This window comes from Ursus arctos, unplaced genomic scaffold (assembly GCF_023065955.2).
Source record: "Ursus arctos isolate Adak ecotype North America unplaced genomic scaffold, UrsArc2.0 scaffold_27, whole genome shotgun sequence".
NCBI classification, from domain to species: Eukaryota; Metazoa; Chordata; class Mammalia; order Carnivora; family Ursidae; genus Ursus; species Ursus arctos.
The window spans coordinates 9,833,637-9,847,704 of NW_026622952.1; the positions used below are offsets into that span (position 1 = coordinate 9,833,637).

The 14,068-nt window shown below is 40.0% G+C and overlaps 1 long non-coding RNA gene across 1 annotated transcript in view; it reads right to left on the reverse strand.

Annotated features, from left to right (window-relative positions):
• Positions 1-1,231: 1,231 nt before the first annotated feature.
• LOC130541913 (uncharacterized) overlaps positions 1,232-14,068 on the reverse strand; it is a 30,276-nt gene continuing 17,439 nt past the window's right edge. The window contains exon 3 of the long non-coding RNA XR_008956006.1: positions 1,232-1,337. This is a non-coding gene — a long non-coding RNA (uncharacterized LOC130541913). The remainder of the gene's footprint in view (positions 1,338-14,068) is intronic.

Here is a 14,068-nt window from a genome sequence, read left to right on the forward strand (position 1 = left end):
GAGAAAATCCTCAAGCAGACTCCCTGCTGAACACGGATCCCGACAAGGCGCTCCATCCCAGGGCCCTGAGATCATGACCTGAGCTGAAATCCACAGTTGGTTGCTTAACCAACTGAGCCACCCAGACACCCTGCAACACTCAATATATATATATATATATATATATATTTTTTTTTTAAAGATTTTATTTATTTATTTGACACAGAGAGAGACAGCCAGCGAGAGAGGGAACACAAGCAGGGGGAGTGGGAGAGGAAGAAGCAGGCTCACAGCAGCAGAGCCTGATGTGGGGCTCGATCCCAGAACGCCGGGATCACGCCCTGAGCCGAAGGCAGGCGCTTAACCGCTGTGCCACCCAGGCGCCCCAACACTCAATATTTAAACAGCAATCTCACCTTATTTGTGCTTCCCAAACAATCAAATAAAAGGGGAGGAGTCAAACCACACATAACTGGATACTGTACCAGTTAAGAATCTTAGCAGAATCTGGAAGAATTGAGGATTTGGTGACTTGAAATTTACTTAATTTTCAGAAGGTGTTTGAAGCATAAGTAGAGATCCTCATTTGAATAAATAAGGAAAAATAGGTGACAGCGAGAGACAAAACATTAGTGACACCATAAGCACAGAGCCTGGCGTTGGGTGCTCCCAAGAAACATCAGAAGATGAATGAGAACTTCTTGCAGCAATTACAGATCAGCTTCATGACGCAGCTGATTTTGTAGCTGACTCAGGGGTATGCGTTAGTGCCATAGGAAAGGAGAAAGGCTGCTTCTGTGAGTCATTACAACCCGCTGAAAGGGGAATCAACATATTCACTCTCTTCAGAAAGTGTTTTTTTAATTAACTTAAAATACAATTTAGTATATGTGGATAAATTTGCACCTGTTATGCTGGAAAAAAATCAGATTAAGTGCCTATGAAAAGAAAATAGTTTTCATGAGCGTATATTATATCTTGTACCGTCAAGAACCTGCCACAATGATTTTGCCTAGAAATTAAAAGACTTTTTTTCAGTTGTTTTTGATATATAAACAGTATCAGAGGCAATGTTCAAAACAGTCATGCTGTTCCTGTGACTTTTGTGACAATTTTGCTTCTGTGAAGGGTGAACATTTTTGTTGGAAACTCCTACATGACCAAGAGCTGTTTTTTTGGGGTTTTTTTTTGCAACACCAATGGAGCCAAGAGTGGCCGGCTCCTAGGGCACAGAACCCCCCCTTACCTTGCTGAACTTCCACTGAAGTCCTGACAGCATCTGCTTCAAATCGGTGATGAAACATTGACCTCATTTCACATCGCCTGCTCGTTTCTCTCTTCCCTTTCATCTGACCAGTCTGTAACATAGAAAACTTATGTTAACTATCTGAAGGGAGGGCATCCCCTCCTGCTGCCGGAAAATAAATGGTTCCTCTTTACTGCTCCCATTTGTGCTCTGGATTTCAAGATCTTTCTTCATTTCTGAGCACACTCTTCCTCTTTTCTATATAGAAACGAGGGGGTATTTCATGGCCATATGAATATGCATATTTTTAAATTGAGAAGAGATGGCCTTGGGGTTATATAAGCAGGAGAAAAACTGGGGAGTTTTAAGTTAGCCCTTTAACTGAATCCACAGGTAGGGGTGCCTGGAAACTGCTTATTTAAATCCATTTTTCAGTCTTATATTTTTTAGTTGACTGGCAGTACAGGTCGGCCCTCTTCTGGTTTCTTGTGCCGAATGCCCCTGCTAACTAGGTGAATTTGAACAGATGGTAGCATTGCTTGGTGTGATGCAAGAAGCAAGACTACTTGAAAATGAACCTGGACTTCTTCCAGGTGGTCTGGACAAGGAGCTAGTGGGACAGGTTGGGGAAGGGGAGTCTCCAAGCTAGAGGGGGTGCATCCAAGGCCAGCTTCCTTTGGGATTCATGGGATCTTTCCTAGAGGAAGGGGGGGCACAGCAACTTTACAGGAGTCCCAGCTTCTGGGCAGCAGGCACTTCTGGGCAGTTCCTGCAAACTGCTGGCGATCATATTTGTACAATCTGGAGTCTAAGATGTGTAGGGGTCCCCTCACTAATCACGTGGCTTTGCCCTGCATGGGGAGGCAATCGAGCAGGGGGACTATCCTCAAGAATGCCAACCCACATGGAGTGGCTATGCCCTGAATGCTTTTCTGTGGAATCATGTGGGTGAAGGTCTGTAGTTTTTCTTCTCTTAATCACCCCTGTGGTGAGGTGGGCCTGATCTTGCATGACAGTTTGAAAAAAGAAATAATGCATATCAGCGGTGTGGATGTGTATGAACATAAAATACACAGCTCTGAAGCCTGTAGGTACCTACTGTGTGTTCCCAAATTGCCTCCCTTCAGGTTAGCACAGTCGCTCCCTTGTAGTCACGTCAATTCCCTCTGAAAGCTGGAGTCATGAACATAGGCTATCAGGATGCCCACCTTCCCAACAATATGAAACGATGTTGTCTGGGTTATAGGATCAATACATCACGAACGCTAAGGAGAAGGGTGCTTCGGTGAGGATCTCATCTTGAATTCAGAGAAGGCTACATTCCCAATGGACAGACTGATCCTAAAAACATGAGGTGTAATGAACAAGAAGAACTAATTTGCCAACTGAATTCCACTGGAAACCCATAGTCAGCACGATCTTCTTCTCATCCAGGTACATTCCATGTCTGCATTTTGTCTCTTGTAACGAATTTTCACGCCCAAGAATGGCTTTCATGTTTAACTTTAACATCATTTAAAGTACAGACTAACTTCAGTTTTAAAACCCTTGACATTTACAATGCACTTTGACATACATTATTACTCAATGGCACCCGTAATAATGTTGCAAAGAGATTTTAACATTCCCAGGTTGTAGTGGAGAACACAGAGTCCCCTCTGCAGCATGAAAGTGTTGAGAGAGAGAGACTGATGCTTACTCTGACAAACGGGGGTGGAGCGGCCTCAACTTAGTTAGAGGTGTCCACTTCAACCAAGTATCCTCCCTTTCTCCTTATCCTAGTGTACAACCAAGGCTTTCATTTGGTTTTATAACACCGATATACAATGATCAGCCACATGTTAACTCAAATCTTTGCGCAACAAAATCGATGGCTAAAATTCAAAAGATTCTACCCATGGATGCATCTATTCATTCACTTATTTGACCATCTGTCCGTCCATCCATCTGTCCATCCCTCCCTCCCTCTCTCTCCATCCGATAAATATTGAGTGAGTGTCTACCATATGCTGGAGTTTTCAAAGGGACCATGGTAGTGGACCTGTGCTTGTACAGATGAAGTCCTGGGACATCTGGGTGGCTCATTCAGTTAAGTATCTGCCTTTGGCTCAGGTCATGATCCCAGGATCCTAGAATCGAGCCCCAGTTCAGGCTCTCTGCTCAGCGGGAGCCTGCTTCTCCCCCTGCCTGCTGCTCCCTCTGCTTGTGTTCTCTCACTCTTGCTTTCTCTCTCTCTCACAAATAAATAAATAAAATCTTAAAAAAAAAAATAAAGATGAAGTCCTTACAGGGGACAAACAGACACTAAATAAGATATGTTCCTTACACAGCTGGGTTTGTGGACAAAATCATAGCTGCTGTATGTTTTATTATATAATACAAAAATAATGGAATCACAATTGTGATCATCAGGGGCATAGGGTACTGTGAGTATATATGCAATGATCATGACCAGAGGATGTAGACTGGGATTAGGAAATGTCCACCTAAGGAAGAGGAATTGCTTGTGCAAAGTCCTTGAAGAGAGAAAAAAATATATTTTAAGATTTTATTTTTAAGTAATCTCTACACCCAACATGGGGCTCGAACTCACAACCCTGAGATCAAGAGTCGCATGCTCCACCAACTGAGCCAGTCAGGTGTCCATGTTTGGAGTATATTGAGCCAAGTTTTCAAGAGCTAAAACTTGAGAAGTGGACATGGACTATCCCGTAGGGACTTTTAGGACATGTAAAGATTTTACTCTTTACATTTATACCAATGGGCTACATATGAAGGGTTTTAAGCAGGAAAGTGATGTGATCAATCACACTTCTTTTCACTTTCTCTTCTAAACTCTAGTTTTATTATTATAGAATTATATTTTTTGGAAAATGCAATACTGTCTCATAGTCAAACTTTAATAGATGTAAAAAAATCATACAGTGAAAAATCTCCCTTCCAACATATTTTCCTACCCTCTGGTGACCCCTACTAGAGGCAACCAATTCTTCTATTTTCTTTGAATCCTTCCAGAGCTTCCATTAGGATGGACTTAGTTTGATAAAACTTTTTATTATAGAAAATATTAAACATCTTTGAAAGTAGTGATAACAGTATAATAAACCTCCATACACCCACCGTATAACTTTACCAATTATCAAATCACAGGCAATCTTGCATGTCTATAACTTCAGCTACTTTGCCAGCAACTCATAAATTTAAAAACAAATCACAGACATCATATAATTTTATCTATAAAGGTTTTAGAAAGCAACTCTAAAAGGACCTCTTTTTAAAATAGAACATCAACCCTATAATCACACTCCAGAAAAATAAAATGCTATTACTATAAAATTCCCAGTGTCTCAATTGAAGTTCCCCCAAATTAGTAACCCCTAAGACAAAGACTATAAACTACCTTAGAAGGTGATACCAGGAAGACTTTCTGAGGGGGAGGAAGAGGGCAAGTGGAGGAAATGAAAGTGAATAAAGAGTGTACTAATGGAGAAGTGCTGTCGTGGCTAAGTGGGATCCAATCCCGTTAGAGACCCTTGGAGACACGGTGTGGGGCACATGACTGAATTATCCTACAGGAGGTCAAAGAGACTGGGTATTTATCCTCTGTCACATCTCACTGGTTGAGAGTTATGTCCTGGGACTGCTGGCCTATTTCTGAGGCCAGAAAATATCCTCAGAGAAATGCAGGAAGAGTGTGGCAGGCCCAAGAACTATTGCCTCTGACATCTGTAACAGACAGGGAATGTTCCTGCGGTGCAGTCAGCATCAGATGAATCATTCACTTGTCACAAATTCCACTCTTTGTATATTGAATCGGGATCCAAACAAGATCCATGCACTGTAATTAGCATGTCTCTTAAGTGTCTTCTCCATCTCTCTTTTTTTTCTTGCATTTTTTTTTTTTTACTTGTTGATATAAAATCCAGTCATTTTTCCTGGAGAATTTGTTATAGACTGTGTTATGGAAGTCATATCCATAATGCTAACACGCTCTGTTCTCTGTATTTCATGTATATCGGTAATCATCACATTCAAGTTAGATTTGTTTCCAGACTACTTTACAGGTGGTGGTGTGTTCTTCCCCTAAGAGGTACCTAATTTCCAGCTTTCTCTGTTGTTATGATAGTAGTAGCTACTAAAAATCACTAATTAGATGAATTAATTTATTAGAGGTTGTAGAAGGGTACTAGTCCACCATTCCTTCTTCAGTCATTACTGTGAATACTTCTATATAGAGAAATCTGTCTTCATCAACTCTTTGGTTGCCCTAAGGTGTACTGTTAAAGGTTAAATGCTTGGTTATTTTCTTCCATTTATGAGTTTTCAAAATAGTGAGTCTTAATATTTTCCAAAGGTGATGACTGACTTTTTAGGTATCATTATGAACTCATAGATTTAAATAGTTTAGTATTTTTCAAACTACTGTGGTCATTACCTTTATTGATGTTCAAATGGTCTCGTCTTTGACCAGCGAGAAACTTTTTAAGTTGGCTCCGAAGTTCTTTTGACACAGTGTAGTCGCATCAGATAGCTTCCTTGCTTTCTGGTGTAGAAATGCTCATCTTGTTTTTTCCTAACTCCTAACACTTCCCCAGGTACCCTGTCCTTGATTATTCTGAAAACTATCCAAGACATATTTTTCCTCCTGGTAACAGCTACGTCTTTAAAGACTCCTGGTTCTTCTCAGTTGGTGATGGCATATCGAGACCATGACTGGCTTGAGGGGTATTGTTCATCGTTTTAAGGCCTTCCTAAGAACAGAACTGGAAAACATACATTTAAAAAAACCCAAAATGCATTGTGAATTTATACTGGTATTTCCAGTTAAAAATCAAGACTAAAGAGATTTTACTTAACATCAGTATTTTACTTTTCCCGTGACCCAAATCTTAGTTCTCAGTAACACCAATGTAATTACTCATTTGCTTTATCTCATATTATAGACACAACAGTCTCATAAAAATAATGCAACATTACCACCAATAATATGATTACTGAAAACAGCTACATTTTTTTCTTTTGCAATTTGTTTCCTTCGGGATTTATCCCACTCTGGACATGCAGCCAAATTATTGTGTTTTAGAGTCTGTTGAAATACTTCCTCTTTGACTGGCCATGCCAAAAATTGAATTACACAGTTATTACTTATTTTATTTTTTATTTCTAGGATCATTTTTAAAATTTACATTTTGTTTTATAATTATATAATGCATGTACATGATTTCAAATTCTAATTTAGAAAACAAGCTACGTTCAGAGAAGTTTAGCTTCAATTGTCGTTCCTTTTACCTTATTCTCAGCTACCCCCTTCTAGGTGTCCTTAACAATATAGGCAAACATACATATCATATGTATATGCACACACACACACATATATTTACACACATACACATTTGTATTCCCTTCCTCCCTTCGCTGAATGATAGCAAACTGTCTATACTTTCTATAGTTTTGAGAATGCTGTTTTAATTGGAATTGAGACAGTCCTTAAGAAGACAACCTGTCATGCTAGAGGCTGCTGTGTGATGAGAGCAGGGGATACGTGGATGTGAGGTATCTGTTAAAACGGAAATCCTTTACATAGTGTAGTGAATATTTATATTGTTTTATGGCTTTTCCTAATGAAATTCTTAATTGCCATTTACCTGCTCTTCTTTTTTTGTGCCTGGTTTGGCCCCATAAAAATGCTTCTTTGACTTGCCTGAGCTAAAGATAATGCTTTTGAATTCTGATAGCATTTCATACAGGTTTTTATAAGAACAGGCTGCAAAATTCCCCTTTGACACATGTGCCTTATGCTACATGCATACCTTGTGCTGGAAGACGTTGGCTTTCCAATGTATTAGCAATTTAGAAACACTGTTTGCTCTTTTGTTATTTTCAATTTAATGTACTACTTTTGCATTTAACAGACTCAGTAATAATTGAAGCCAGATTAGTCAATTTCACTATGGATTACTCTTCGATTTAAGTCAGTTTTCTTTTGCTGGCCCTCTGGAATTAGCATAATGAAGTAAGCATTGGCACCGAGAGGAAAACAAAGGCCATTTTGCAGGTTATACATTCTTTTCTATTTTTAAAACACATTTCCTTTCAATTGTGTCAGAAAAATTAGTGATCCCTTATTACTTCAGACAAAATGCTATTTCAGATTCTTTTTCTTCACACCAAGTCTGGAAAATGGAGCTGACATTAACTAGAGGAAGCAAGTACCTATCGATGAACTTATGGCAACCATAACGAACATTTTCAGAACTGGTGGGGGTGAGGGTGGGGAGATTCTGAGAAGAGGCCCTGGGATGGTGTTTAAGGAGCGTCTATGAGTAGGCGCTATGTGATGTGGAATTGGGTGGCCAGATTATAATGTGTGAGTTGACGCCCCGGAGTGGGACTGTGAACATTTTGTGAAGCCTTCTGCAAATGCACAGATAATCATACACACAAACCTTTTTTAAATAGCAGAGTCAAAAAGTAATATTCTTACTAAAATCTCATTTCGAAAAATCAAAATCATTCCAGCTAACATTGAACAAAATTGAAACTATCAAAACCTGCAATATAACAAATAAAGAGATCAATATCATTTGCTAAAAAAAGAGTCATTTTAGATTTCCTTTAAATAGTGAGCTTCCCTAATATTCTTACTTCACCAACATTTCACTAAGCAACAGCATTATACAGAACGGTTAAGTAAAAGTAGGGATATTAATGATGATAATTTTTATAGCTTTGTCCACAATGAGATCATTGGTGGCCTGGGAAGTTAACCGCAAATATTTACGTGGTAAGCAGAAAAGGGTGAGAAAGTAGAGAAAGCTGATATAATTTACTCATGCTTTTATTATAATAATATGTGTTACACTTTTAAGAAGTCTGTGTGTATATGAAAAGGAAGTCAGATGGTAGTGTGAAGGGACAACACAATCAAAGGACAGTTTTCTGATGAAATTTTTGCTATCGGAATGTAATTTCCCTTATTTTTAAATATTTAATTTAAAATTTCTTAATTTTTATTTTGAATAATAAAAATACATTTTTACAGGTAAAAATGTTTAGTAAAAAAAAAAAAATCAAACCAAGAGAAAAGTGTAATGTTAAGACAAGTCCCCATTTACTCTGCTTTTTGACTATTGGCCTCTAACAGGCCAGCACGTGAATCATTTTCTTGAATCTCTTTCTTAATTTTTCTTTATGCAAATATAAGCAAATATGAATATATGTTATCCATTGTGTTTACTGCTGTCAGTGGGCTCTTGGTGATGTAGTAGTGAGGTGTGGAGGAAGTGGGAGTGTCAGTAATGCTGTAGTCAGGGCTCAGGCTTTTTTTTTTTTTTTTAGGGGGTGGAGGGGCAAAGGGAGAGGGAGAGAGAGATTCCTGAGCAGGCTCCATGCCCAGCGCAGAGTCCGACACGGGGCTCGATCTCACAACCCTGAGATCATGACCTGAGCTGAAATCAAGAGTCCGACACTTAACTGACTGAGCCACCCAGGCGCCCCAGGGCTCGGTCTTTTATTGAGCCCATGCCTTTGGACTGTGACTGTTTGAAGTGTTTCTCAGGGCTTTTTCTCTTTCTTTGGGTAGTGGAGGATGGCTGGGGTTGCTTCAAGTTGGGTATTTCCATTCCACCAGGTTAGTTAGGCTCCAGTTAACTCATTTTTCCTGAGGGTAGGCTCCACTGTGTTTACTATTCACTTTTTAAAAATTGTACATTCTCTGATATTTAAAAAGTTTGCATTTTCAGGTGATAACCATTATAATCATACCTACAATCTATTAGTTTCCTTTCCATGAGCATTAGAAAAATCAGTTGATATCTTCATGTATTCTTTATCCTCCTTCCTTTCCTTCTCTCTTTTCTATCTCTTCCTCCCTCAAAGTATTTTTCCTTTGTGTTTACCACTGTATTTGTAACCCTGCTTATATTTCTGTTATTTGATTTGCCAGCTTTCAATGCTACCTCTTGCCTTTTGGCTACTAACAATGAGGCATTAGCAAGTTTATTTTGTGGTTATCCTCTGACTTGTGAACTTCTGTAAACTCTCTGAACATTGCAGACTCTATTTTGGGGGACGAAAACTTTATCCTGCCCTTTTTTTTTTTTTTAAGATTTTATTTATTGAAATAGAGTGAGAACGAGCGCGCGCGCAAGAGAGAGTGAGAGAGCACAAGCAGGGGGAGTGGTAGAGGAAGAGGGAGAAGAACCCCCCCCCATCCCCAGCAAGGAGCCTGACGTGGAGTGGAGCTCAATCCCAGGACCCTGAGATCACGACCTGAGCCGAAGGCAGATGCTCAACTGACTGAGCCACCCAGGCGCCCCTATCCTGCCTTTTGAGACTGAAACTGAAACTACATTGAACTACTGAGCTGGGCAAGGGCAGATGACTGAACACAGATCATTACACCCACATTCTTGATAAAAGTTGGATACTGAAAAACCTATTTTCCTAGTGACTGTCATAACATACGCAGAAAACCAATAAATGGTAAAATGTAATTAGATCTTCTGATCATCATTTTTGGAAAACAACTTGTATATGTTTCCTAATACTTCTGCCATTTGCTAGTAAAGGGCTTTTTTTAAAAAAAGATTTATTTATTTTAGAGAGAGTTGTGGGGGAGAGGAACAGAGAGGGAGGGAGAGAAAATCTAAAGGAGACTGTGTGCTGAGCATGGAGCCTGACGCAGGGCTCCATCCCAGCCCCGCAATCACGACCTGAGCCAAAACTAAGTCTGTCGCCTGACTTAGCCACCCAGGTGCCCTGCTAATAGAGGCGTTTATGTCAACAGGATATAATTTAGGAAGCTACCTGAACTTGTGCTCTTGCATTGCAGATCCAAGACCTAAAATAAAGGCTTTTGCTTTGTCCGCTGCTTCCTCTTGTCTAGGTCTATGTTCTTCTGTTCTTCTTTGTGTGAGCTGTTTTCTTCGTATGTTACCAAGCCATCTTGTATTTCCATACGAAGCTGTTACCCTTATCTCCACACTTAATTGTAGTTGTAGCAAAACATATTCCTAGTTCATCCCTCAGTCTGTTGCTAAACTTTCTGCAGTCATTTCTCCTCTGAGTAAAAGTCTTAAGTAGAGTTTACAGAAAAAGTATTCTTAGAAATTTTCCATTTTAAACTATCTGTAGCTATCATATATGGCTTTTTATACCTTACATGCTTAAAGGATAGCTTAGCTAGATATAAAATTTTGACTCATAATCTATGTGCCTTTTGTATTTTGTAAGTATGACTTCACTGTCTTTGGTCTGCTGGTGTTTGATATCGTGGTAGAGAGACAAGTCTGATGTTACCCTGATTATATAGAGGCTTTCTTTCCCTTAGGATTTTTTAAAAAAAAATTTTATACCTGGAGGATTCTTTTAGTATCTTTAACATTCAGTGAATTTACTAATATTCATCATAGAGTTGACTATTCTCGTCCATATTTTCTGGAACAAAATGTAGGCTGAGTTTCTCTATTTTCAGAAAAGTTTCTTGGATTACATTTTAAAAGATTTGTTTTGTTCCAATGCTTTTGTTGTTGGATTTTAAGGATTCCAAACAGGAATATGTTGCCTGCCCTTTGCCTTTCTCCTCTACACTTCTTAGAGTTAAAAGAGTTCATCTATTTTATTTCTTTTCTTTTATCATTTCTACTGTCCCCTCGGGGCTACTGATAGCCACAATAACTCTTCTCCTGTGTTCTTTCCGATAATCTTCATTTGTGCAATCCTTTTGTCTTTCGTCTCTTCCTTCTCTGAGTGTTGTCGGCTCTTGTTTCACTTGTCTGCATTGTGTGGCCATTTCCCGCATGCTCCATTTTCCTGCTTTGTGGTCTTCCTTCTTGCTGTGATTGCTTCATAACTCATTTTAATGGTGGAATCTTTGGCTAAATCTTCAGCTACAACTTGACAATATTTTTCTGGTGACTGTTCTCCTGTTGGAAAGTTTTACTGCTCCTTTACACATTTTTTTTTTTTAAAGATTTTATTTATTTATTCGACAGAGATAGAGACAGCCAGCGAGAGAGGGAACACAAGCAGGGGGAGTGGGAGAGGAAGAAGCAGGCTCATAGCAGAGGAGCCTGATGTGGGGCTCGATCCCAGAACGCTGGGATCACGCCCTGAGCCGAAGGCAGACGCTTAACCGCCGTGCCACCCAGGCGCCCCTCCTTTCCACATTTTTAATAGTATTTTTGAATGGATTCTGTGCCACTGTTCTTTTATGACTCAAGGTCAACTGGGTTAGGTTTTTCCAGACCAGTTATTTGCAGGTTTCCATGGTAGGTGGGACTGGGAAAGTGTGGGGCAAGGAATGACTTCCATGTGCTTCTCTCTATGACTTCTGAAGAGGCCTCCACCCTTTTCTGAAATTAATTTAGTCCAGGAGGGCTTCTGCTACCAGCTCTGGGCTGGCAAGGGCTGTCTTCATGGGATCTATTTCGGGGATATTTCACTAAACGCTTTCTCAATCAGCCACTGCTGGCTCCAGCCTCTGTTGCCATTTTTCTTGCCATCTCTGTGCATTGAGTCTCCTGGAAAATTCCCAGCTCTGTTCTCAGCATTCCTAGGCAGTTTTTGGACCTTAGGATGTGACCTTTACCTTTTGGAATTATTTTTGCCAGTGCTTGCTGGGGACTCCTGCACTGAGGTCCTTTCATTTCATTCATAGCTCACTTCTGCTCTTGATGCCAAATACCACGCCAGCTCCCTGACAGCTCTGCCCCTCGCCTAGCAGCTTTCTCTCTTCTTGTTTCATTTTAAATGGACTGCGTGTATCTTTTTTGTGGGCACTTATTTTTTCCATCATTTCTTTCTATGATTTCCTAGAGGACAAAGGGAAGATTCTGATTTAAATTCTTGCCATTACATACTAGGGTGCTTTTTATTTGTTAGCTTTTAGTTATTTTTATACACGAAGAGACTTGAACACAAAGAAAAACAAAAGGGAAAAGCCAATGGAAAGCCGCCACGAAATAAAACTGTGAAGAAAAAGAAATAGAAAGAAGTTCTCAGGAGACGCAAAAGACTATAGTGTCAGTAACATGGAGAGATGTCTTGTTCCTCAGGACAGGAGGGAAAAGAGCTCGGGGCAACATTCAGGGGAACTCTGAGATGATGGGACGCAACGGTCAGGTGAAGTAGAAATGGGATTAGGAATTAAGGCTGGATGAGCTAGAATTTCTCAACGAGGTAAAGAAGAAGAAAAAAAGGCCACCCCTTGAGAGGTAGGGATGTGGAGATGACACAGGGCATCCAAAGACTATGGAAGGGATGTAGAATCACCTGCTGTGGGCTATTAAAGGAGAGAAGACATGATAAATACAATTTTGGGGGCGCCTGGGTGGCACGGCGGTTAAGCGTCTGCCTTCGGCTCAGGGCGTGATCCCGGTGTTCTGGGATCGAGTCCCACATCAGGCTCCTTCGCTATGAGCCTGCTTCTTCCTCTCCCACTCCCCCTGCTTGTGTTCCCTCTCTCGCTGGCTGTCTCTATCTCTGTCAAATAAATAAATAAAATCTTTAAAAAAAAATACAATTTCGTCTGGGTAGTCCACAGGCAGTCTAATTGAGTTGGGACAGATGAGTTAGGAGATAACAGAGAATACGTGTTCATGACTTTTCTCCTCATGTTCAGCCACTGGGAGTTAAAAGATTGGGAGCGCACAGGATGGAAGGCTTAGGGTTGGGAATTGGTACAGAAATGGCAGAAGGTCATGAGGTGATGAGAGATTCTATGATTCTCCCGAAGGTGTACTGAAATGGACACCGCAAGGTCTGTGCCTGGTGAGCCCCCAGCCTCTCCCTGAGGCTCTCTCCCTCACACACAGGTCACCTCGGCTCTGTTCAGCCAGCCCTGCACCATGAAAAGCAAGAAGGCTTAATACCAGGTAAGGACAAATTAACTCCTCTGCCTAGTTTTCATACTTACGAGCATCCACATAAATATTATCTAAAGTCTAAAATTCTGCATAAGAGATTATGGCCAATAACATTCAATTCATTACTTAGTTAAAGGCTTTGATTTATCTCAATATGAAAATCATTTCAGGTATATAAAAACCAGTTAAAACATGCTTCATCAAAATAATCACTTAACTTGAAAGGTGTATTCTAGGCCTTTCCATTTTAACTTGAATAAAGCCAAAGTTTTCTTCTGAGAGTGAATTCTCATATATATCAAATTTAGGTTGTGTTTGTGTGTGCACACACACGTGTGTTTAAATCAGAATTTTTTAAAAAGGATTTTATTTATTTATTTGAGAGAGAGAGAAACAGAGATAGCTGGAGAGAGCACGAGAGCGGAGGAGCAGGGAGCCCGATGCGGGACTCGATCACAGGACCCTGGGATCATGACCTGAGCCAAAGGCAGATGCTTAACTGACTGAACCACCCAGGAGCCCCTTAAATCAGAAATTTCCAAGTAGTTTGTTTTTATTCACAGAAGCACACAGCTTTCTTTCCTAATACGTGTCTCATGTAAATTATGATGAAATCTCCACCTTGAAGTCCTAAAATATGCCGACTCAGACACCACAGAAAAAAGCCAATATATGGCTAAGTCATAAACCAACTCTGAGAGTGAACGAACAAAACATTCTAAAATGAGGAGAATAGACATTCAAAATCTGACCGAATTCTGTAGAGAAGCTTCTCGCCGAAGCAGAAACTCTTAGGAGGTGCTGTATTTTCAGTAGAGTAGGTACAAAAATGGGATTCTGGTCACAAGTACATAGTCAAATTCAAGCTCTTGAATCATTGGATTCGGTTATTTAAAGAAGTGGCATAAATCCTTATAATACTTTACTTGTTCTGTAACTGAGAAAAATTATCCCTACTTGATATTCTCTTGACTTA